This window comes from Anabrus simplex, chromosome 2 (genome assembly GCF_040414725.1).
Source record: "Anabrus simplex isolate iqAnaSimp1 chromosome 2, ASM4041472v1, whole genome shotgun sequence".
In the NCBI taxonomy this organism is placed as follows: domain Eukaryota; kingdom Metazoa; phylum Arthropoda; class Insecta; order Orthoptera; family Tettigoniidae; genus Anabrus; species Anabrus simplex.
Window position 1 is genome coordinate 773972706 of NC_090266.1, and position 23156 is coordinate 773995861.

Genomic DNA, 23156 nt, shown 5'->3' on the forward strand with positions numbered 1-23156 from the left:
GTCTGATAAACAATTAAATGCCAGGAACATAAAATACCATGAGCTCATTTTTTTAGCGACTGTAAAACCGAAGCAGTGGTATAGAGGATACATATACATAGTGAGATGATGATGTAATAATATCATAAGTGAGTCAGATCAGTCTTCTTAATATGTATTGCCGGGCAGAGTGGCTCAGACGGTTGAGGCGCTGGCCTTCGGACCCAAATTTGGTAGGTTCGATCCTGTCTCAGTCCGGTGGTATTTGAAGGTGCTCAAATACGTCAGCCTCGTGTCAGTAGATTTACTGGCACGTGAAAGAACTCCTGAGGGACAACATTCTGGCATCTCGGCGTCTCCAAAAACCGTCAAAATTATTAAGTGGGACGGAAAAACTTTAAAAAATATGCCATTAATTGTACTTACTTAATTCATGACGCTAAGGTCCTCTGGGAACCTTGGCTTTCTTGATGACACATTTCCAGTAGACTCGATGTTCTACATATCTACTCCATCTCCTCTCTCCAATAGATCTTAAGTCCGCATCTAAATCATCCAGCCATCTCATACGGGGTCGAGCTCTCATTTTTCTACCATCAGGACGTCTCGTTAGAGCTTTCTTTGGGTATCTTTCTCCTTCCATCTGCTGCACATCCCCTAACCATTTTATTCTTCCCATTTTGACCGAGGCTACCATGTGTACCATGAAAAGTCACTTGAAAAGGAGCATGAGAATGGTCTTAGGGAGTGTTCAGTTCTTAGGAGCCAGTACAGAGAAAGGAGTTCGCAGTTCGAAATAACAGGTGTGTTATTTTTCAAACATTATTAAACTGATACGATGCATAAATAACCTCTTTACTATTTCGCATTGGAAATCAGAAATTAACTGTAACTCTCTTCTGTTGGATTTATTATTGCATGTTGTACGCCATGTTAAGAATCCTGATAAATGCTTGTGACGAACGAATTTTGAAAAATTAACCTTCTTCCTTAACTTCAGAAAATGCGTTAAATAAATATTGCTTCATAAAATTTCCTAGAGTCTTTTTAGAAATATCACTGGAAAATCTAAAGTATTTCTAGAAATATCACTTTCAGTTCCTAAAGTCTCTCTATAATTAGCACTTCAAATTTCTAAAGTCTTTCTAAAATTATTATTTGAAATACCTAAAGCCTTTTCTAGTATTAGCACTGGAAATTTCTAAAGTATTTTTTAAAACTACCACTTGAAATTTCTAAAGTCCTTTTAGATTAGCACTGGAAAAGGGAAAATGTAAAGTTACTTTTTCAGGAAGTCTAGTATGACTTTGTAATTGACTAGTGCTACTTAACACTTTGAAATTAAGTGAATGACTTCAAACTTGAAAGTAATCACTGTCTTTACAGTTCAAAAGTTTGATATTAAATGCACCCACATCACCTGAATAATCTTCATACTGGGACTGGTGAATGCGGTTCAGCGAACAGCATTTGGAACTCCGTCGGTGTCGTGATGTCCATCATAGCAACACGTACCATCTCCCACGATGTACCACGTTTAATCCCACGTCGTATCAGGTCTTAAGTTGATATGAGGGTTAAACACTCGGTCAAGATTCCTGGTGTCACTTAGTAAATTGTGCTCACACGAGAAAGTTCAACTGACTGTTTAAATTGTGAGTGGCGAAATAGCACGATTCGATTAAGTGAAAATCAGTAAATCACCAGTGAAAATACAGTACTTAGTATCACAGTTCTAATCACAGTCTATCGTGTAAAGTTTGAAATGAAAAGCACAGTTCTGAACAAGGATAACTCGACTAGCTAGGAATACACTTTGAAATAAAAACACAGTTCGAAATATTTATGGTTTCGAAGCACAGTTCAAAGCACAGTTTCTGAATAATTCATCCTATTTACACAGGTAAGTAATGCCACTGTCTTTCTAAATCTCACTGTATTTGGTTGAAAAATAAAATATTAAGACTAAATATTGTCGTTTTATGAAGTGCAAATTCAGTTCACTTACCACACACGAAAGTCGTAGTTTGAATGTTCCTAATTGTTCATGACACAAATATTAAGGAGATAATATGTGTCATATCCCTTCAATTGAGTTAATATTTCCTTAATTTGTTATAAAATAACCTTAAAATTCACTTGGTTATCTAATATCACTGTTCAAAAGTAAGATAACGTTAGATAAAGTTGTTCACTCTCTGTTACGAAAATGCTAAGTTCAGAAATCTCAAGAATATTGTAAGTTCCGGGCTATTACTGCCACATGTTAAAGTTCACCTTAACACACTCTGGAATTTTATATGTCCCGAGCTATTACTGAGAAATGTTCGTCTTGACACACGCTGGATTTTTATAAGTTCCGATGCTCTGTTGAAATTTTTACAAGTACGACGTTTAGTACGAGGTTTGTCCGGAAAATACGTATAAAAGTTGAATAATAACTTTATTTGACAATTATTCAGGTATTACAATATGGTCTCCTTCAAAGTACTCTCCCTGAGACAAGATGCACTTCTGCCAACGCCGTTTCCACTGTTGATAACATTGATGAAAGTCTTCAGTTGTGATGCTGTTCAGTTGCCGTGTCGTTTCTCCCTTGATGGCTTCCACATCACCCAAGTGCCGCCCCCGAAGCACCATTTTGCATTTCGGGAACAGGAAGAAGTCACAAGGGGCTAAATCGGGTGAATAAGGCGGGTGCTCTGTCACGGTGATTGAGCTTCGGGCCAAAAACTCACGCACAACGAGCGACGTGTGAGCGGGCGCATTGCCGTGATGAAGGATTGTCTCCGTAAACTTGTTGTAAACACTCAAAAAAACTCACGGCCATTCTTACCTAGTTTGACAAGAAACTTGATGTTGATGCGCTGTTCCTCAATCAGAGAGAGCTCCATACCGACGGCAGATGAAGACGGGTAACTTTCAGCAAGCAGCCACACACTGCTACTGACACGCAGAGCTCTCCGACTCGAACTGAGCGTTGAGAAGATTGGCGACAACAGCAGTGCCACCTGGCGGCGCCTCCACGATACGTGATACGTCACCCCGACGGATTTATACGTATTTTCCGGACAAACCTCGTACAGTATAGTGCATGACGAAGTTACCAGGTTCACGACCCATACGCGGCGACAGTATGACGATCCGTCATGGTTGAGTTGCAATTTGTAACTGGCTATACCTCTCCAATGTCCCTCCTTTTATACGCAAAGTCGCGGTCAGCTTCTGGTAACTCGTGGAAAAAGTGATTTCTTCTCATCTCAATATCTCCACAATCTGTGGGTCGATTTACGTGAAATTTTGAGACGATGGCGTTCAAATAGTGGGCTTCACGGTGATGTACTTCATTTTTCTGTATCTTGAAGGGTTTAGAAGACATAAAAACTTCCAGTACCTTCTAGACGAGCGAGTCAGCTTCACGTGATGATTGCGTCATAGCTGGTGACGTACCGGTAGCTATCTACTCACGCTTGGTTCCGTAGCTCCGTACCGTCCCGTTATCTTGCGCGCTGTACTCAAGTGTTCGCACCGTCCCGTTGCAAATACTTTGCTAATTAAAAAAATATGTTCCAGGCCTTAGGCATTCCTGGTACACATGTCAGGTTCATTATATAAGACTTTTACTTCTTCGTATGTTCTACAGTAATCCTCCAGGTCTCTCCTTTCACTGGGCCAAATATCTTTCTTAACACAGTTTCCTTTCCACAACGTCAGTCGGTACCCATGCCTCACTGCCACGCATTAGCAATGGTTTGATCTTTGTTTTAGAGGTAGTCTTAATTCCCTGCTTAGATTTTTATTGCCTAGGTGAGACTAAAATGCTCTGTATGCACTATTGGCAGCCTTAATGTGACTCATTATATCTGCCTCCACATTTTTCTGATGTTTTAAACGAGCCAAGATATATGAAGCTGTCAACTGCTTCAAAGGCGCACCCTCCAACATGAAGATACTCTCTGTTTCTTTTTGTCCTTTCACTTACCATGCACTTAGACTTTGATTCACTGATCCCTAAAACAAGAACTTTGGCAGCTGTTTCAAACTCTCTGAATGCTGATTTAAGTGACCCTGTACTTCAGACCGTAATCATAACATCAGCTGCATAAGCTAGGATTTGTACAATTCTTCTGTATACATTGCCTCCTGCGTTTGTGGTAATCGCTCTAACCGCTCTCTCCATTGCTAGGTTAAATAAAACTGGAGATAATGGGTCCCCCTGCCTTAGACCTTCTTTAATTGAAAATTACCTCGACAGACATCCTTGCACTTTTACCTGACTTCCGCTGTTTTCCAGGGTCATTTTAGTTAACTGTGTTAGCTTCTGTGGGAAATCGAAACCCTGCATTGTTTCCCAGAGTGTTGACCACTTTATTCCGTCATAGGCCTTTTTGAAGTCTGTGAAGAAATGCATCAGTTGTACGTTATATTCATCGGTCTTCTCTAGTATCATACTTACAGTGAAGATATGATCAGCAGTAGACCTCCCAGAGCTGAAACCAGTCTAATACTCCCCTAGAACTCTCTGCTCTTATACTTACTCTCTTAGTTATAGCAATATAGTGTATTTTGTAAATAATACTCAACAGAGATATGCCTCAGCAGTTTTTGCATTACAAACGTGACCCCCTTGTTATGTATGGGGCAAATGGTAGCTAGTGTCTAATCATCTGATATTTTTTTTGGTTTTCCAAATCACTCTAATTATCTCAGGTATCTTTCTTACTAATGTTTTAGCTTATGCTTTTCCATTTCTGTCGTTATATGATCTTACCCAGGATCTTTATTAATCTTAAGTTGCTTAATTATTTCTCTTATTTCAACAACTGAAGGTGCCTTAGTATCTTGTGTGTCATCTTCTCCTACCTGGTCCTGTTGTCGATCTTCTGTTCGAGGTGCTCCACTGTCATGACCGCGGGTCATAACGCGCTTTTCCGTCCTTCATTGTGGAGCGAATGGGATTGAGCGAGTTTCCAACCGTGACCTCCAAGGTCAAGGGAGAAAGGTCTTGACAAATTGTAATTAACTTTAAGGAACGGGTATTTTAACATTAAGATATGGTGAATCAAGTGTTAATGTAGTGAGCAAGTGACTGGCCATCTTATTTTGGTGTAACAGAGCATTATCAAGTGCATAAAATGCAGTGTAAAGCAATGCCTTAGTAAAAGCAAGCCTAGAAGCGCAGAGTTGTGGGCAACATGGTATAATATTATGACAGCGTCTTGCTGACGCCAACTTGTAGGTAGGACCGAAATTGTCACGTAGACCCATGAGTAAAAGCGCAATATTATGACTCTATAGAAAACAACCATGTCCTTCCAAAACTTCTAGAACAATTGCGTGGAACCACACCCTTAGATGGTGGGAGAATCACGGGATGCAATCAGGTTTTTACACATCAGTGTCGAGCAGGAGAAAGGTTACTTATTTTGGAAAACGATGGCAACTTCGAGAAGGGCAGAATAACCACATACAAACTGAAGTTTCGGGGCGCGTCACAGGAGAGTACGACGTAATATCGAGCAGCGCTCAGATCGGAAGTCAGTACTGAGGGATTACAACTTATTGTTGGGAGGCGTTGAGAACTCCATGAACGAGTGACAGAGTTAAGTCCGTGAAAGTATTCTTCATATTGTCGGTCAGAATTGCGACCAGGAATTAGACAGGCGAGTTCTATACATTAATCGGGAGAGTCTGAAAGCGAAGCCAGTTGACGGAGCTGCAAACATTTCACGTTTGGGAATTTAAGAGTACTAAAAAGGACTAGAAGGACGGTGCTCAATTAGAAGGCAGCAATAGAATCAGTGAAGTTTAGGAACTTAGATAACAGATGGTATTCAACCCTAACACTTGAGGTTTAGGAGATCATACAAGAAGAGATCCCGAGTTCGAGTTCGTGGTTCTGGGCATTCTTCCTGAGAGCCAACTGGAGTTCCAGAGTTTAGAAGATACAAGTAAGAAGAACGAAGAAGCAGGAAGGAAATCTCCTTCCGAGTTAAGTATTGTCCCCTTCAAATTTGGCCTACAATAAGCATTTATTATATTTGCCTGTGTAAGACTTTAATTCATCAGCGCGGGCGATATTCCCCAGCTTTGTATAACAGAGACAGCTTCCAGCAGGTCGAGAACCGGTATTTCCAAGGGGGAAATGTATTGATTTTTCTCTGCGGGCGATCAGCTGTCCACGTGACACAGTAAGGGAGTGAGCCAAGGTCACCAAGACACATGCGGCCTGTATATGTGAGTCTCCAGCGGAAGTAATTTCTAGAAATGAACGTCACACGCCAACCAATTACGGACGAATATAGTGACACACCCCTTTCCCTGGATATGTATGAAAACCCGTGTTTCCGAAAAAAAAAAAAACGCTCTCTATGCTGCTAATCTCTGCTCTACGTTGCTCTGCTCTGCGCTACTCTACTGCGTGCTGGAACTTCGAAGAGATTTCTTCTGCCCACTTCAAGATGTTTATTTACTAAATCATTAGTAATTGAATCTACGAGCTCAGCAGATCTCCTTCGTTACAAGTTACGTATTTTTCATAATTTATTTCAGCGCGTGTGTGTCCGGAACATATTCTAAAACCATTTGTTAGTTTCAGCCTCTACTTAATGTGAAGAGAGAAGACACCGCCACGTGCTGGAACGAGTATATCAAGATGCTGTCGTGTTATGAAGAAGAAGCCTGCAACTACTTCATTTGGAACATTGGCGCTACGATGTACTAAAATGTAGGCAATCTTCGCCATGGGGAGATTGCGACCCCGGGGCAGATGATTGACCACATGTTCCAGATCATCGGCGAAGATCCAGTTACATCATGAATTTGAGTACCCTTTAATAATGTTTATCTGTTCATCTTTGTAGAAATAATGCTTTCTTATTCATCAGTGGTAATTTTTCTTCTAGTCTTGCAGTAGATTTGAATATTTTCACTCTTCTTTCCGATGGGAGACGGTAGATTTTGTCGTTCATGTGTGTTGATCTCTATTAGTTTAGCTAGAACGTGTGAATGTCTTCTACGTTTATTCTAGCTGTCCCATTTAATAGTCTAGAGTGTTTAAAATTATTGTCCTCACCGATAATTAACAATTTAATTTTTGAAAAATATTTTCTTTTGAAGTCGCGTGGGACAGACTTTCGGCATGTTGTGTTACGCCGGGTTTCTATGTAAAATTGTCTTCATGTGTGATTTTAGGCGTGTTAGTGTCGTCTGACATTTTGTCGAATCCCTATTTCACGAATTTAGATCTCGCACATCTAATAATAATAATAATAATAATGAATTTTCATCTCGGGTTAAATAAATAATTAAATAAGGGTGTGATAGTACATATATCACACCCCCGAATTATATGTAGAAGGTAGAGATATTATTGACAGTATTCGATTTATTATTATTATTGTTATTATTATCGGTATTTCATTTGTATATTTTGCCATTTATATTGGTAAGCTGGAAGATATCCACATATGTAGGTATGAGTAATATGTTTTGCACGAGTGGGGAAAACATTGCTTTAATAACTCTGGTAATTTGAATGAGTCATCTGGCTGCCCCAGTGCTTGTTGTTGTACCAGGGAAATTCATGAGTCATGTATATATCCCAGCCTGATGAGACGAGCTTGTTGTTGTAGTAGGAAAGTTTGGTGATTCATGTAAAACTCCCGAGTGTTTGTTTATAACTTGGGAGAAAGAAGAGGTTCACTCATGATTGGCTGGCAAGGACCAATCCAGACGTATCATCTGAGAGGAGGGGGATATTGATGTCTATAAAGGTTGATCATACGGCGGCAACCGGGAGATTGTAAAGGAACATTGTAAGGGTGATTGTAGAGGTGATTGTAAAGGAACGAGAAGGAAGACAACTACAACTACAACTGACACACTGTACGAGAAGGAAGTAGTTCTGATACACGGTACTGGAGTGACACGGCTGCAGTGAACTGGACTTCAAACGTTCGTGGAGCGTAGTCTTGTTATGTTCGTGGAAAGTGGCTGATTGTGGAGAGTGCTTGCGCATTAAGTATTGTAGCACTTGTGGCGGCCTAGCATTATATGTTGGTGAAAGCTATCTCAGACTTTCCATAATTTATGTTGAGGATCGACAGACGTGTGTATATATCTTTGCAACAAGTGTTAAAATATGTGAACACAGTAGTACAAGGTACAGTATCTGTGTGATGTGATAACTGCCGATTATGAGAATCGGTAAATCGAATTGATACAGAGACAGTGAAGGGTGTTTATCTTCATACATGTACATTGTTCATCGGACCATCTACAAATGGTAGCTTAGTTCTCGCTTTCGTTTTCCCACGGTTTTCATTATTGTTGTTGTTGTAAATATGGAGTCTTCCAGCAATATTTTATGTGTGTATTATATGTATAATGTTGTATGTTGATGAGGTGCTCATGTACGGAATTTGTTCAGAATATAGTTAGCTATTTTAGAACCAGTGTTATTGATAAACCTAGGTGCAGTTCCTACCTAATTAGTCGTTTTCAGGAGGTTAGGTAAGGCCTGCAGCAGATGTATCAGTACGCAGCATTATGTACACGCCCTGGGATATACAGTTTATCATGCTCTTATTTAAATTCGAGGGATCCATTCTGGTGAACTCTGGCGCCCATACTACGGACATTTCGGTTAATTATGCTTATTAATTTTATTAAGTTTTTGAGTAATTTTATTTATATATTTTTATTCATGATTTTATTTATTAGTATTCATCTAATAGTTACAAGGGTCATGAGTTTAAATATTGCTTGATTATATGTGTATAATATTAATATGTGCTCAATTAGGGTAAATATGAGCCTGGAATATGGCAGATTCTCGTCGGATCATTTATTATAGTTTATTGACTTATGGATGGATTATTACTGTATGTTGTGACTTGTGAATCCATTTGTTGAGTCTTATTTGGAGAATACGTTTGTGGAACGAAATTTCTTCATGTGGAGCACGTGTTAATCGGTAGATGTATCGTTGAGTAATGATAATGTCGTGACTCATGAACCATTAAGGCGAATGCTTATATTTGACCTGTTCTATGTGCATTTTGTAGTCGAGAATTTCTTCAGGCATCAACCGCCGATATTACCATGGACAACGTTGTTAATTTCATTTCTTTGTTAAGTGATAACCTAGACTTCATCACATTTCAGAGGGACGTAAAATAATTTTCCCTTTGCCCGATACCGCCATCGAGAGATTTCCAATATTTATGAGTAAAAATCAGAAATTAATATTCAAAGGCTAGAATTCGCTGTAAATAGTGTAAATAATTCTCGTGTGCCTTAGTGTGAATGCTATGTGTGTGAATGGTATTGTTTCAGTGTATTGTAATATTTCTTTGACCATGATTTTGGCCAGACCACGTGTTCGCTACGTTGAATCGTGATTATCAGCGTCGTTCTTTATGATGGCATAAAATGTTTGAATTTAAACCTTTAAGGAATTTTATTGGTTATTTAAGTAGAACAAAGTTTAGAGTATCACACGGTAATGAATAAGGAAGGATCATTTCCGTGGACTTGTAATTTGTAAAGCCGACAATGTTAAAAATTTATCAGAGAGTGTCAAGTATTAAAAAGTAACTTTTCATTTGTCAGATGAAATAATAAAAGGTAACTTTTATTTGTCAGATAGAATATTGAAAAGTAATTTTTTTGTTTGTTAGACGAAATATTTGAGGAAGGTTGAGGAAAATAATTATTGTACCAGCACAATAGTGCAAAAGAATTTAAGTCCAAGGGAGACATATTTTTGAATTATATTTTGATACCATTTTGATTTAATTCAATTTTCAATTTTAATTGAAATGACACTTTTTTCGACATCCTAAGGAAGGGATAATTTAGTTAAACAAATATTGAGATGAATGAATATGGTTATTTAATATTCAAGATAAAGGAAATCAGATTAATTTCATTTTCATTTAATTTGTTAAAATTAATTAATTATTGAAATGAGGTCCTCCTACAAAATAATTTTCATTTTGTTATAATTTCGTTAAGCCAGAAGTAGGCTAATCCAGGTGTATATTTTTACAGAATAATGTCCGCCAACATTAACGGAGGCTTGGTGCAGGAAAAGAACTGGCAGAGAAGAATTTATTTTATTTTATCAAGATTATTAGTCAAATTTTATTGTTGTTAAATGTGTTAGTTCACAGTAAATGTCAAAACCTGTTGTTTTATATTTGTGTGTTATTGTCGCTAGTCCTTGTATCTTTCCCTGCCTTCAAAATTAAGTAAAGCCAGAAAGCGAACGGTCCACTCTCGGGACTCTCGTTCTCCGAGTGAGCTATGCCCGGCAAGAAGGGGGCAATATATATGTGATTATAAATATTTTAAAGTTCATGATCATTGTACAAAAGAATGAGATACTATACTTAAACTGAGTGTTATTTATTTAAAGGAGTCAGTTGAATGCAGTATGAAATGATAGGTGAAAACTGGTAATTGTAGAGATATGGCAAATATTTGAAATCAATTATAATTAAGTACAGTAGTGTAAACATCTGCTGTTAGGTCAGTCTAATTTGCTTAAATCTTGTCTATAATCGAACCCAAGTCTGCAGCCTGTCCAAATCCTTAGGGTCACGATATCATTTACTATCTGTCTTCCTGACAGCAAACTTTCAAAATGTTGTGTCCATGTTTCCAGGATTTGTTCATTCCCTACATACAGTCTGCCTCATCTATCAGCATATTTATTTTTGGTTGATACCATCTTTCTGCTTGCCCCACACTGCATTTTCGCTCCTCTTTGTTTTCAAAAAATAATTCTGAAGTCTATCAACTATTTTCCTTTCTTTTACTCTCTTTTTTTCCTTATCAATGATTTTGCTATTCTTATCTTTTCTTTAAACATGTTCACATTACTTCGAGTGGGCCTTCCTAGCATTCCTTGTCGGGATAGGTTTACTTCGTCGAAGGCTTTTAAAACCTCTTGATCAGACCAGCCATTTCTATTCTGCTTCCTTTTTCTCCAAGGATCTCTCGAGCTATTACATTTATTGCTAGTTTGGTTTTAACCCACAGTACGTCAGTATCTTCGTCTGTAGTCTCCTCCCCATGGCAGTTTATTTTGTAACTTATCCTGATATTATTCCTGTACTTTCTGGTCTTTAAACATCTCTACATTTTAAATTTTGTTCTTCTGGAGTCTAGCTTATTTGGTTTTGACAGCAAGTTTCCCCTGCTTGTTTATTCTCCAGAAAATGGTCTGAGTCAATATCTGCACCTTGGCGGCTCACCACATCCTCGATATAAGCATGTCTTGTGTCTGTCAGCATACGGTCTATTTAATTCCTCGTCAGTTCTTCCGATGATACCCAGGATTCAGTAGCGTAGCCAGGATCGACCGACGTGGGGGTGGGGGTGGGGGTGGGTGAGGGTTATATTTACAAAATGCTGATAGAACATAATGAAGTTGCTTGTGAGTGTGTGGTGTGCGCATTCATGAGTGTCTTTATAAGGACACTGATAGAAGTGAATTATGTTGATAGTCAGATCGCAGTACACTACAACACCTAACATTAAAATTAACGTGAACAATATGATCAAGGTCAATAGCTTTACAGCGAATGGTATGTTCAGATTACAATCTAAAATCCAACTTTCAAGGCTTCTTAGAAAATAGATTCAAGAGATCTGTTGGTTTGACAATTATGTGTATGTGAATGTTCAAAAAAGCCAACGCATTGAATCGAATTGCACTTGTTTATTTTCAGTTCGCGCTTTTTTGTAAAACTTACATGGGGTGGGGGATCTGACCCCCAGTAACTCCCCCTTGGCTACGCCTCTGAGTCCTACGAATGTTGAAAGTGCTTGTATACTAATAATATGCACTTTATTTTATTTACTTGAAAATGAAAACCTACAACCTGTTTTCCAGTCATTGACCGGGTCAGGAATGTAATGATTGAAACATATATAGGCTGTTATTACAGTGGGGTCGCCACTCCCAAGGTGATTTATTAATGAGTGATAAATGCTATGAGATGATAATGGAGAGTGTTGCTGGAATAAAAGATGACAGGGAAAACCGGAGTACCCGGAGAAAAACCTGTCCCGCTTCCGCTTTGTCCAGCACAAATCTCACATGGAGTCACCGGGATTTGAACCACGGTATCCAGCGTTGAGAGGCCGACGCGCTGCCGTCTGAGCCATTTACATAAGCATGAAAAATCAGCAGTTGTTGCAAATCTACTTGACACAGGTCATTAAGCATCAAATATAAAAAATGTTCTCACTGTTTTACAGATACATCAGCAAGGGATAAACTTGAACATTTTAGAAACTCTATACATTTATAGGCATTAATTAATAGATCCTTAACACAAACTCAATAATAAAAATGAAAATTAATATTAAGCTTCAGCAGCAACTGAATATTTCTGAAATAATAATAATATTAATTTCGTGTGGCTATTTCCAGCCGAGTGCAGTCCTTGTAAGACATACCCTCCGATGAGGGTGGGCGGCATGTGCCATGTGTAGGTAACTGCGTGTTATTGTGGTGGAGGATAGTGTTATGTGTGGTGTGTGAGTTGCAGGGATGTTGGGGACAGCACAAACACCCAGACCCCAGGCCATTGGAATTAACCAATGAAGGTTAAAATCCCCGACCCGGCCGGGAATCGAACCCGTTACTCTCTGAACCTGAGGCCAGAACGCTGACCATTCAGCCAACGAGTCGGATATTTCTGAGATGACACACACCTATAGTTGACTCAACATAGATGTAACAATTTCTAATGCACGTAGCCCCTAATCTTCAATAAAACAGTATAATATTCTTAGAAAACAACTGTGTATTAAATAGAGCAACAAGTAAATGTCACAATTTCACTACCTGACGATAGAGTATGAGTTCTGAAACGGATTGTGGAATACAAATTAATAAATAAAAACTGTGACTGGTAGGCCTATTCATTTCATAACGAATAAATTACCTGTATTTAGCAAGACTGTCACACTTAACTTGCATTAGCAATTCTCCCAACCACGAACCTACAACATTAACGGGAACGGAACAGGATGAAGGAAAACTGAGAACAAAGTAACTTTCACAGTTTGTGTTTTAGGTATATATACTTACACAAATTTATTCAAAACCTAAGTAATAGATGGATACGCACACACGTGCATTCACTCGCACTGAGAAGTATATTAGCGACCATGTTTTCAGACTCAAGGCGCTGTATTCATATTAGGAACACATATCAACGAAATCCTGTCCGTCTGACACGTGAAGTCTCAGTATAGAGGAAGATATCAATCACGTTCATCACACAAAGTCACTACTGCAAATTGTCAAGGGTGCAAGATAAAATAGGATGAATTGATTCATTCTTGAAAGAATATCATCAGATTCTATCAAATCACACTCAAATATTTTGAAATGTATAAACATTTATGTTTATTTGTTTTCCTTCTTTCTTTCTTTCTTTCTTAATCTGTTTACCCTCCAGGGTTGGTTTTCCCTCGGACTCAGAGAGGGATCCCACCTCTACCGCCTCTAGGGAAGTGTCTTGGAAGGTGAGACATTGGGTCGGGGGATAAAACTGGGAAGGATGACCAGTATCTCGCCCAGGCGGCCTCACCTGCTATGCTACACAGGGGCATTGCAGAGGGATGGGAAGATTGGTAGGGATAGACAAGGAAGAGGGAAGGAAGCGGCCGTGACCTTAAGTTAGGTACCATCCCGGCATTTGTCTGGAGGAGAAGTGGGAAACCACGGAAAACCACTTCGAGGATGGCTGAGGTGGCAATCGAACACCCTCTACTCAGTTGATCTCCCGAGGCTGAGTGGACCCGGTTCCAGCCCTCGAACCACTTTTCGAATTTCGTGGCAGAGCCGGGAATTGAACCCGGGCCTCCGAGGGTGGCAGCTAATCACGCCAAACCACTACACCACAGAGGCGGACATGTTAATTTCTGTTTGAATACTTAGGAACTATAAATCTGGAACAAATCATAATGACGTCCTCTTTTATCTCCACTTTAGCATAGAATGCTAAGTGTTAAAACAACTGTTGCTCTGTCATTGGCACGAGTCCAGCTGGCCAGTCAGTCCATTGACCTTCCGCCACACCACGCCCCCCGCCCTGGGTTAGTCAAATGACATGCTGTATTTTACTTTTAGGTGTTCTAGTTTTAGTTCTCCCATTATTATTATTATCCTCTTATTACAATTATATCCGCCTCTGTGGTGTTGTGGTTAGCTTATTAGCTGCCAACCCCGGAGGCCCGGTTTCGATTCCCGGCTCTGCCACGAAATTTGAAAAGTGGTACGAGAGCTGGAACGGGGTCCACTCACCCTCGGGAGGTCGACTGAGTAGTTATGGGTTCGATTCCCACCTCAGCCATCCTCGAAGTGGTTTTCCGTGGTTTCCAACTTCTCCTCCAGGCAAATGCCGGGATGGTACCTAACTTAAAGACACGGCCGCTTCCTTCGCTCTTCCTTGTCTACCCATTGCAATCTTCCCATACCTCCCACAAGGCCCCTGTTCAGCATAGCAGGTGAGGCTGCCTGGGCGAGGTACTGCTCTCCTTCCCAGTTGTATCCCCCGACCCAAAGTCTCACGCTCTAGGACACTGCCCTTGAGGTGGTAGAGGTGGGATCCCTCGCTGGCTCCGGGGGAAAACCAACCCTGGAAGGTAAACAGATAATTTTGTAGACTACACAAGGGTTCGTAATTAGCATCTAATAGACTGCATGTTATCTTTCTTTCTTTCTTTCTTTCTTTCTTTCTTTCTTAATCTGTTTACTTTCCAGGGTTGGTTTTCCCTCGGATTCAGCGAAGGATCCCACCTCTACCGCCTCAAAGGCAGTGTCCTGAAGCGTGAGGCATTGGGTCGTGGGATACAACGGGGGACTAGGACGAGTACCTCTCCCGGGCGGCTCCACCTGCTATGCTGAACAGGGGCCTTGTGAGAAGGATGGGAAGTTTGGAAGGGATGGACAAGGAAGGGGGAAGGAAGCGGCCGTGGCCTCAAGGTAGGTACCATCTCAGCATTTGACTGGAGGGGAAGTGGGGAAACCACGGAAAACCACTTCGAGGATGGCTGAGGTGAGAATCGAATCCACCTCTACTCAGTTGACCTCCCGAGGCTGAGTGGACCCCGTTCCATCCCCCTTACCACTTTTCAAATTTCGTGGCAGAGTCGGGAATCGAACCCGGCACTCTCTGGATCAAAAGCCAGCACGCTAACCATTTAGCCATGGAGATGTCCATTATACCGGTAATTTTCTGTTATGCCATTTACTGATAGCGAATTAGAAATTGTCCGCCTCTGTGGTGTAGTGGTTAGCGTGATTAGCTGCCACCCCCGGAGGTCCGGGTTCGATTCCCGGCTCTGCCACGAAATTTGAAAAGTGGTACGAGGGCTGGAACGGGGTCCAGTCAGCCTCGGGAGGTCAACTGAGTCGAGGTGGGTGCGATTCCCACGTCAGCCATCCTCGAAGTGGTTTTCCGTGGTTTCCCACTTCTCCTCCAGGCAAATGCCGGGATGGTACCTAACTTAAGACCACGGCCACTTCCTTCCCTCTTCCTTGTCTATCCCTTCCAATCTTCCCATTCCCCCGCAAGGCCCCTGTTCAGCATAGCAGGTGAGGCCGCCTAGGCAACGTACTGGTCATTCTCCACAGTTGTATCCCCCGACCCAAGGTCTGAAGCTCCAGGACACTGCCCTTGAGGCGGTAGAGGTGGGATCCCTCGCTGAGTCCGGGGGAAAAACCGACCCTGGAGGGTAAACCGATTAAGAAGAAGAAGAATTAGAAATTGCAAAAATATTTTTGCTACACTGGAAATAATTCGATCTGATTCAGTTCAACATAAATTATTACAGTATTGTGCCTACTATGCCAAATTCGTTGTTTTTGTGTGAATGGTTCCTACTACTGTCCATTCTCCTTTGCATTTCATTACCAAAGATTCCAATGCCACTATGCTACCATAATATATAGTCTCGGGGTAACGCGCTGGAGTATGGATGCGGAAGTTGAGTGCTGGAGTTCGGAGCCCACTGAGGCGGGAATTTTCACTGAATATTAAATGGATATAACCTCCAGTAAGGGAGTGTCAAGGAAGTGAGTGGAGCAGAGCAGCCGATAGGAAGCTAGACGCAAGGGCTGAATAGATGATGTCATACCGTCGATAAGCAGGGCTGGAGAAAACTTGGAAATGCATGTCTGAAATATGACGGATACGAGAACACGAAGAAACAAGTCTGAACCAATAGGAACAAGTTAGCTGCAGAAGCTGAGTAGAAGGTGTCATAGCGGCGACATGAATGGCTTCGGCAACTTAGAACCTAGTATCTGAAGTATGGCGAGTGTGAGAACAGAAGGAAGATATTCGGGAAAAGGACAATATCAAAGAAATGTTTCTGAATAAATACGATATCAGTAAGAGATCAACATGAGGTGGGGGTATGTGTTTGTAGCGCCTGTGAGGTAGGCAACCCGCACAGCAGGGTTCAACGACATATTTTTAAACAAACCGACAGAGAGTCCTTCCTGTATTTTAGACAGCTGAAATAATGGCTCCAGTTTCTCCCCTGGAGTCGGCCGACCGCTGCCTTCGACGTGTTCCCAACCACTAGGGATGGGCGCGACTGAAGCCTGGAATCGAGAGTATCGACTCCATCGATTCCGAACACCGAGCTCGGTTCGCATGAAGCTTCGCGACTCCAAGCGAACTTGACTCTCGTTGCGGGGCCACTAGCATGTCGAATCGCGGAAAATAACATGAAATATCATGCATGTTTCTGCTCATTTTCTCATTTTCCAGTGAACTGATATTATGTTCGTCATAAATATGTCATTTAAATCCAAATTTTAAGAGTACAGTATTGTAGAATGAAGTACGGTATCGTTAACGAAGATGACGAGCGTAATGATGTAGTTGAAATAAAATACAACGTGTCAAGTCAGAAAGTATCGGCATAGTAGACCACTGCCATTTAATTTCACGTCTTTATTTGTCGTAATCTGTAAATTGATAGATATCGATTGTAAATCATTGTGAATTGCACATGAAAGATGAAAACAAATGGGTAAAGCCACTAACACAGGGTCGACCAACTGGCTGGCGTGTGATGTAAGAGAGACCGTGTGACGTCGGAGAGACCATGTGACGTAAGAGCGCAGAAGGTGGGGAGCCGCTGTCGTTGACTGGAGACGAAAATACAGCCTCGCTTTGTAGTAAACACGTGAAGTGCCATACATGCTGATGGCTACGGCTTTTATAGACACTTTTCACAAAAAGCCACACAAACCCTTCTTATTTAAAAACTTATCTCTTAGTTCTCTATCACACTGTAAATCTAATAACTCTAACTGTAGGTCTAGATCAACGTTATCTGCAACAACTGAAAATGGCGTGGTTAAAAGTTGAATATAAGTTTCCAGACACTCTAAATTGTTAAATCTAGGATCAAATTCCGAAAAAAGTTTTTTTAAAATGATTTTGACATACCTAAGTATGGACAAACCGGGCACATCACGGTGCGAGAAGCTATCTACGCCTCCGACCTTTTTATCTTTATGGGAAGATCTATACAGTGGCGGCTGGTGCAGAAAATCAGTTGTGTGCTGTAACTCATCCCCCCTCCAAAAAATAAAAATATTTAGAAATATACCGGTATGTGGTTTTCAAGAGGCTCTCCACTGAGTTTTCCACACTGAACAAACACGCAAACAACCCCAACACACATACACATTCCTCATAAAAACCTATAAAACTATATAATTAAACACACAATAACACATGCAATGGCAAAATATTCACGATCTCAAACACTTGGTGTGAGCGCGCAAAAACAGAACTTCCCAATCTCATCAACATCATTGAAATAAAACCAGCAACGTCGTAATGCAAAAATATATGTTATGTTTTTATAGTGTCATTTATAAACTAGACATTTTAATTAAAGAAAATCACAATATCATGTCCTTATTTTGACAACATAAAAAGTACAATTTTTATAGTTCATCGATTTACAAATATGGCTATGGAATAGGCAAGTTGGTAGTATTCTATCCTCTTTGGTATTAAAAGACCTGGCATACAGCACTATAGTATTTCGTTTTCCCGTTTGCTTTGAGCGATCCTCTCTTAAATACTATCATACTATATTATCATATCGGTCGTAATGAATGTGTGACTAGTGCAAGTGCTGCCTCTCTGTGGTCGAACGAAGAATCGCTGTGAAGTGATGTCTTGGCTGTTGTTTCCACAGCCTATCGGAACACATTCTCTTTGTACCGGAAAAGTTCGGCACGCATGCGCAAAAGGCAAAGTTCCTGGTTTCTGGCTAAAAGCTCGCTGAGCTGTGATGGCACAGCACCCGGCGTGGGGCGCACCAGGAGTTACCTGGTTGTGAGGGGAGTTGAATAATTTTCTATTCTTTGGCTGACGCCTTTTTCAATGCACTGTATTTGATTGTAGATCATAGTTTTAAACTAATTTATTTTCTCAATAGGCAATGTGCTGCAGCACTTCAGCACAGAAGGTACGGCCGCCCCTGGATCTATATTTATTTGTTGAAAATGATAGGATTGCTACAGCTAAATGTTTAAGTTTGTAGAAAAGAGCTACAGTATGTAAAAATATATAATTTACAACGCCACTACAGTTTGTATCACGCTACAGATTATGATCAGTATCAAGGCGAGGAAAGGGTACATGTAATTACAGAACTAAAAGGTAAATTAAATAACCATGTCGAGCATTAGATCAGTGAGTCAGCAGTTCGACTGAGTTATAAAATTTCATATTTAATTGCAAAGAAACTTAAACCGTTCAGTGGTGGTGAATTCGTAAAAGAATGTTTAATTCTAGCAGGTGAGGAGTTTTGTCTAAATATCACTCAAGAGTTCGAAGCTACCAGCTTGTCCGCGCACACAGTGTCGACAAAAATTCAAGACCTATCTGATGATGTCCACCTACAATTATTAGAACTGGCAAAAAGCTTCCGGGCATACTCCTTAGCAACTGACGAGGGCACGGATATTTCTGACACGGCCCAGCTAGCCGTTTTCATACGAGGGGTTGACAAAAACTTTACAATTTGGGAGGGAATACTGGATTTAGTGCCTATGAAGAATACCACGAAAGGCATCGACATTTTCAACTGCATTGTAAGTGTTGTTGAAAATTCTTCTTTGCCATGGAACAAACTAGTTTCAATAGCAACAGATGGTCCACCTTCTATGTTAGGGCGCAATTCTGGAGTAGTCGAGCTCATAATATATATATATAAAAAGATTTCCCCGATTGCATAGGTTTGCAGCGAGAATGTTGAGTACTTTCGGTTCCACGTATGCCTGTGAACGATCCTTTTCTATTTTGAATCTAACCGAGCTCGATAGCTGCAGTCGCTTAAGTGCGGCCAGTATCCAGTAATCGGGAGATAGTGGGTTCGAATCCCACTGTCGGCAGCACTGAAGATGGTTTTCCGTGGTTTCCCATTTTCACACCGGGAAAATGCTGGGGCTGTACCTTAATTAAGGCCACGGCCGCTTCCTTCCCATTCCTAGGCCTTTTCTATCCCATCGTCGCCATAAGACATATCTGTGTTGGTGCGACGTAATGCAAAATAGCAACAAAAAAAATTAAATCAACAAAACCAAAATATTGAAGCCAGTTGTCAGATCACGATTTGAAGTGCGCTCTTAAACTTAGTTTTTCCTCAAACATTAAATGCAAATTTGCAAAACTAGTAAACGAAACAAGACTACAAAAATCAAGGAAACCGACGAGTGGCAACTGACTATGGATATCATGAGATAAAACGTATGTTTTGAGTTTACAGATTACTCTCTGTACAATTTTTGTTGTAAAACTGTGCTGTTTGTCACTATTAGCACTATTTTTTACAGTGGGTGATATTGTAAAACACAGAAATTTTGTGTTCAATATCAGTTCCGAATATTCACCGGAAAAAGCTAGTTTAGTTTGCATATGCTTTATAACTTTTATGTTAATTCATAACAAAGTTACGTTACAATAAATTATGTGGAGAGAAATATGTACTACACATAACCGCATTGTACTACCTGCAGCCCTTGGGCCTTCTCCTAGGAATGACATTGTGATTCTCTTCGCCCCACTAGCCTTCACTTCTCAGTTAATTCGTTTCGCTGCCCGAGCAGAGTTTGTTACCTGACATCACACCTACACGCAGTTGGCTGACCCTGCACTAACATATTCTAACATAGATGAAACCATTAAAAATAAACACTGCATGCACTCTCCTGTTTTTCTTTCTTGTGTATATTATTTATAGGGTATTAATTTTCACTGTGAGTGCGATGTTACCTGGAAAGATTTTCTAGTGAACTGGTTTTATGTTCGTCATAGATATGCAATTTAGATCCAAATCGGTGACTCCGAATCGGCGACTATTTCAGAGTATTCTGTCAGAATATATTTTTACTATTACCAATTAATTTGTCGTAATCTTATACTCCATTTCACATTTTTGTGTTATGTAATTTACGTCCAAATTATCGACTATTTAAGAGTTTTGTCTTCATATTATATTATTATTGTTATTAACAATAATGGGCACACAATTGTTGTAATATTCCACTTTATGCAGGATATATTATTATTATTATCATTATTATTATTATTATTATTATTATAAACAATAACTGATAAGAAACTGTTGTCATATTATACGTAATACGCCCGCCGGTGTTTTGTTATTATGTAATTGAAGTTCATATTGGCGATTACTTAAGATTATGTCACAATACATTATTAATATTATTAACAATAATTGGTGAAAAATTTGTTATAATATTCCATTAGTAAATGAAAGTTGTTTGTATTATGTAGTTCAAGTTCACGTTGGCGATTACTGAAGATTATTCTATCAAAATATAACATTATTATTATTATTATTATTATTATTATTATTATTATTATTATTATTATTATTATTATTATTATTATTATTATTCGGGAAAGACCCTTTTGGCAACAGCCCTGGCGGGCCTTGGCCTACCAAGTGACCTCTACCCAGCTCGAAGGCCAGTAGATTACGAGATGACGTGTGGCAATATTTTCTGGCTAATAATCATATTGTATTCATCGCACCACAAGGGAGGAATGTATAAAAATTATAATTCCAAGCAGTTCCGAAAACAGTTGTTAGATGGCGTTAGTGCATCATTGGAGTCGACACTGGGGTCGACACTGGAGTCGAGAGTGTCGGTTGCAGTGGCAGCAGTCTCGACTCTTCGCGACTCCGCTACCGGGAACAAAACGTTTGCCGAAGTGTAAATGTGCATTAGGTCCACATGGAGCGTACTGGATAAACTATCCACTGAATTCGCATCGCGTGCATGGTTAGCTCAGTTGGAACGGGTATAAACCATTTCAGTTATTAATGTACGCGGGTGGAGGTTCGAGTTCCCAGTAGGGATGTTTTGGCGTTTTTATTGTTCTGTCTCCCCCTAAGTTATGTATTTATTTAGGCGGAGTTAAGGCCGTTAAGCCTTCTCTTCCATTTTATCAGAAATGTAATATACAGCGCATAACAGTCTTGTTTGTTCACCAACTTATTGCAACGAAATAACGGTTAAACTTTTGTATACCGAGCTCGATAGCTGCAGTCGGTTAAGTGCGGCCAGTATCCAGTAATCGGGAGATATTGGGTTCGAGCCCCACTGTCGGCAGCCCTGAAGATGGTTTTCCGTGGTTTCCCATTTTCACACCAGGCTGTACCTTAATTAAGGCCACGGCTGTTTCCTTCCAATTCCTAGGCTTTCCCTATCCCATCGTCGCCATAAGACCTGTATGTATCGGTGCGACGTAAAGCACAATAGCAAAAAACAACTTTTGTATACAATTATTGTGTTGTATTTGATTGCCCATATCCTAATAGATACACTGATAAACGATGCAAATAATAAAAAACCAGATCTGTGGTCTTACAATTTAATACAGATACAAGCAATGTACCAAAACCAGGCGTTTTATCATGCAACAATCTTGTTTGTACACTTACAGAAGAAAATGAAAAGTTCACTCAAAAACACTTGTTACCGTTGATTTAATACCCCGATGAGTATCCTCTGGCCTTTAGAACTACCTTGCACCTTCGCTGCATGGAATTAACCAGTTTCTCACATCTTCTGGGGTAGGTTTTACCCCATTCTTCGTTGACTACAATTCCTAACTGCTCAAGTGATTGAGGTTTCCTTGCATGAAACCTTCTTTTTAGATCGACTCACAAAAGTTCTATGGGGTTCATGTCAGGGGATTGGGCAGGAGTTCGCAGTTGCGTTGGTACGTTCCATATCAGCCACTGCATGCAAATATCAGCTGTATGCTTGGGGCCATTGTCTTGCCGAATGATGTAGCGAGACCCCAACCCCATTTTTACTGCACTCTGTTTGACATTGTTTTTAAAATGTTTAAATTACCCCATCTGTCCATGATACCATTGCGGATTTCAATATTTCCCACTCCACAAGACGACATGCACCCCAAAACAGAATTGATCCACCTCCGTGTTTAACGGTGGGTAGCGTATTTGCAGGTTTACTGGCTGTATTTACTTTTCCTCGTACATAACTCTATCCATCCGAACCGTATAGAGATATTTTGGTCTCATCTGACCAAATATCATTGTTCCAGAACGTACACTCCTTGTTTTCATACTCTCTGCAAAATTTCATTCTGGCTTGTCGATTTTTCTTACTTATTCTGTTTAACTTGTTTCACAACATTACGTTCATCCCGCCTATTCAGTATATTTTTTTATTTTCTTGGTAAATTCTTCGTGGTTCCTCTATATCTGAATTTGTTAAACACATAGTGTATTGTGGAATACGGTTTATTTACTTTGCGTCCAATTTCACGCAGAGAATACCCTTGCGATCCGAGAGATACAATTACATATCTTAGTTCGTCAGTCAACTCTGTTCTTTTACCAATTATGTAACACACGGCCTGGTGCACTAACTGCGAAACTATACACACTAGTACAGCACAGATACACACCAGCTTACTAGGAGTGTTCCCGAGCGAATACGAGGTAGTGAACGTGTACAAACAAGACTATGTATGTTCAGTCCGTCAGCGATGCCCCTGGTGGGATCCTCAACAACTCTGCCATCAGCTGTCATAGATGGCCTAGGCATC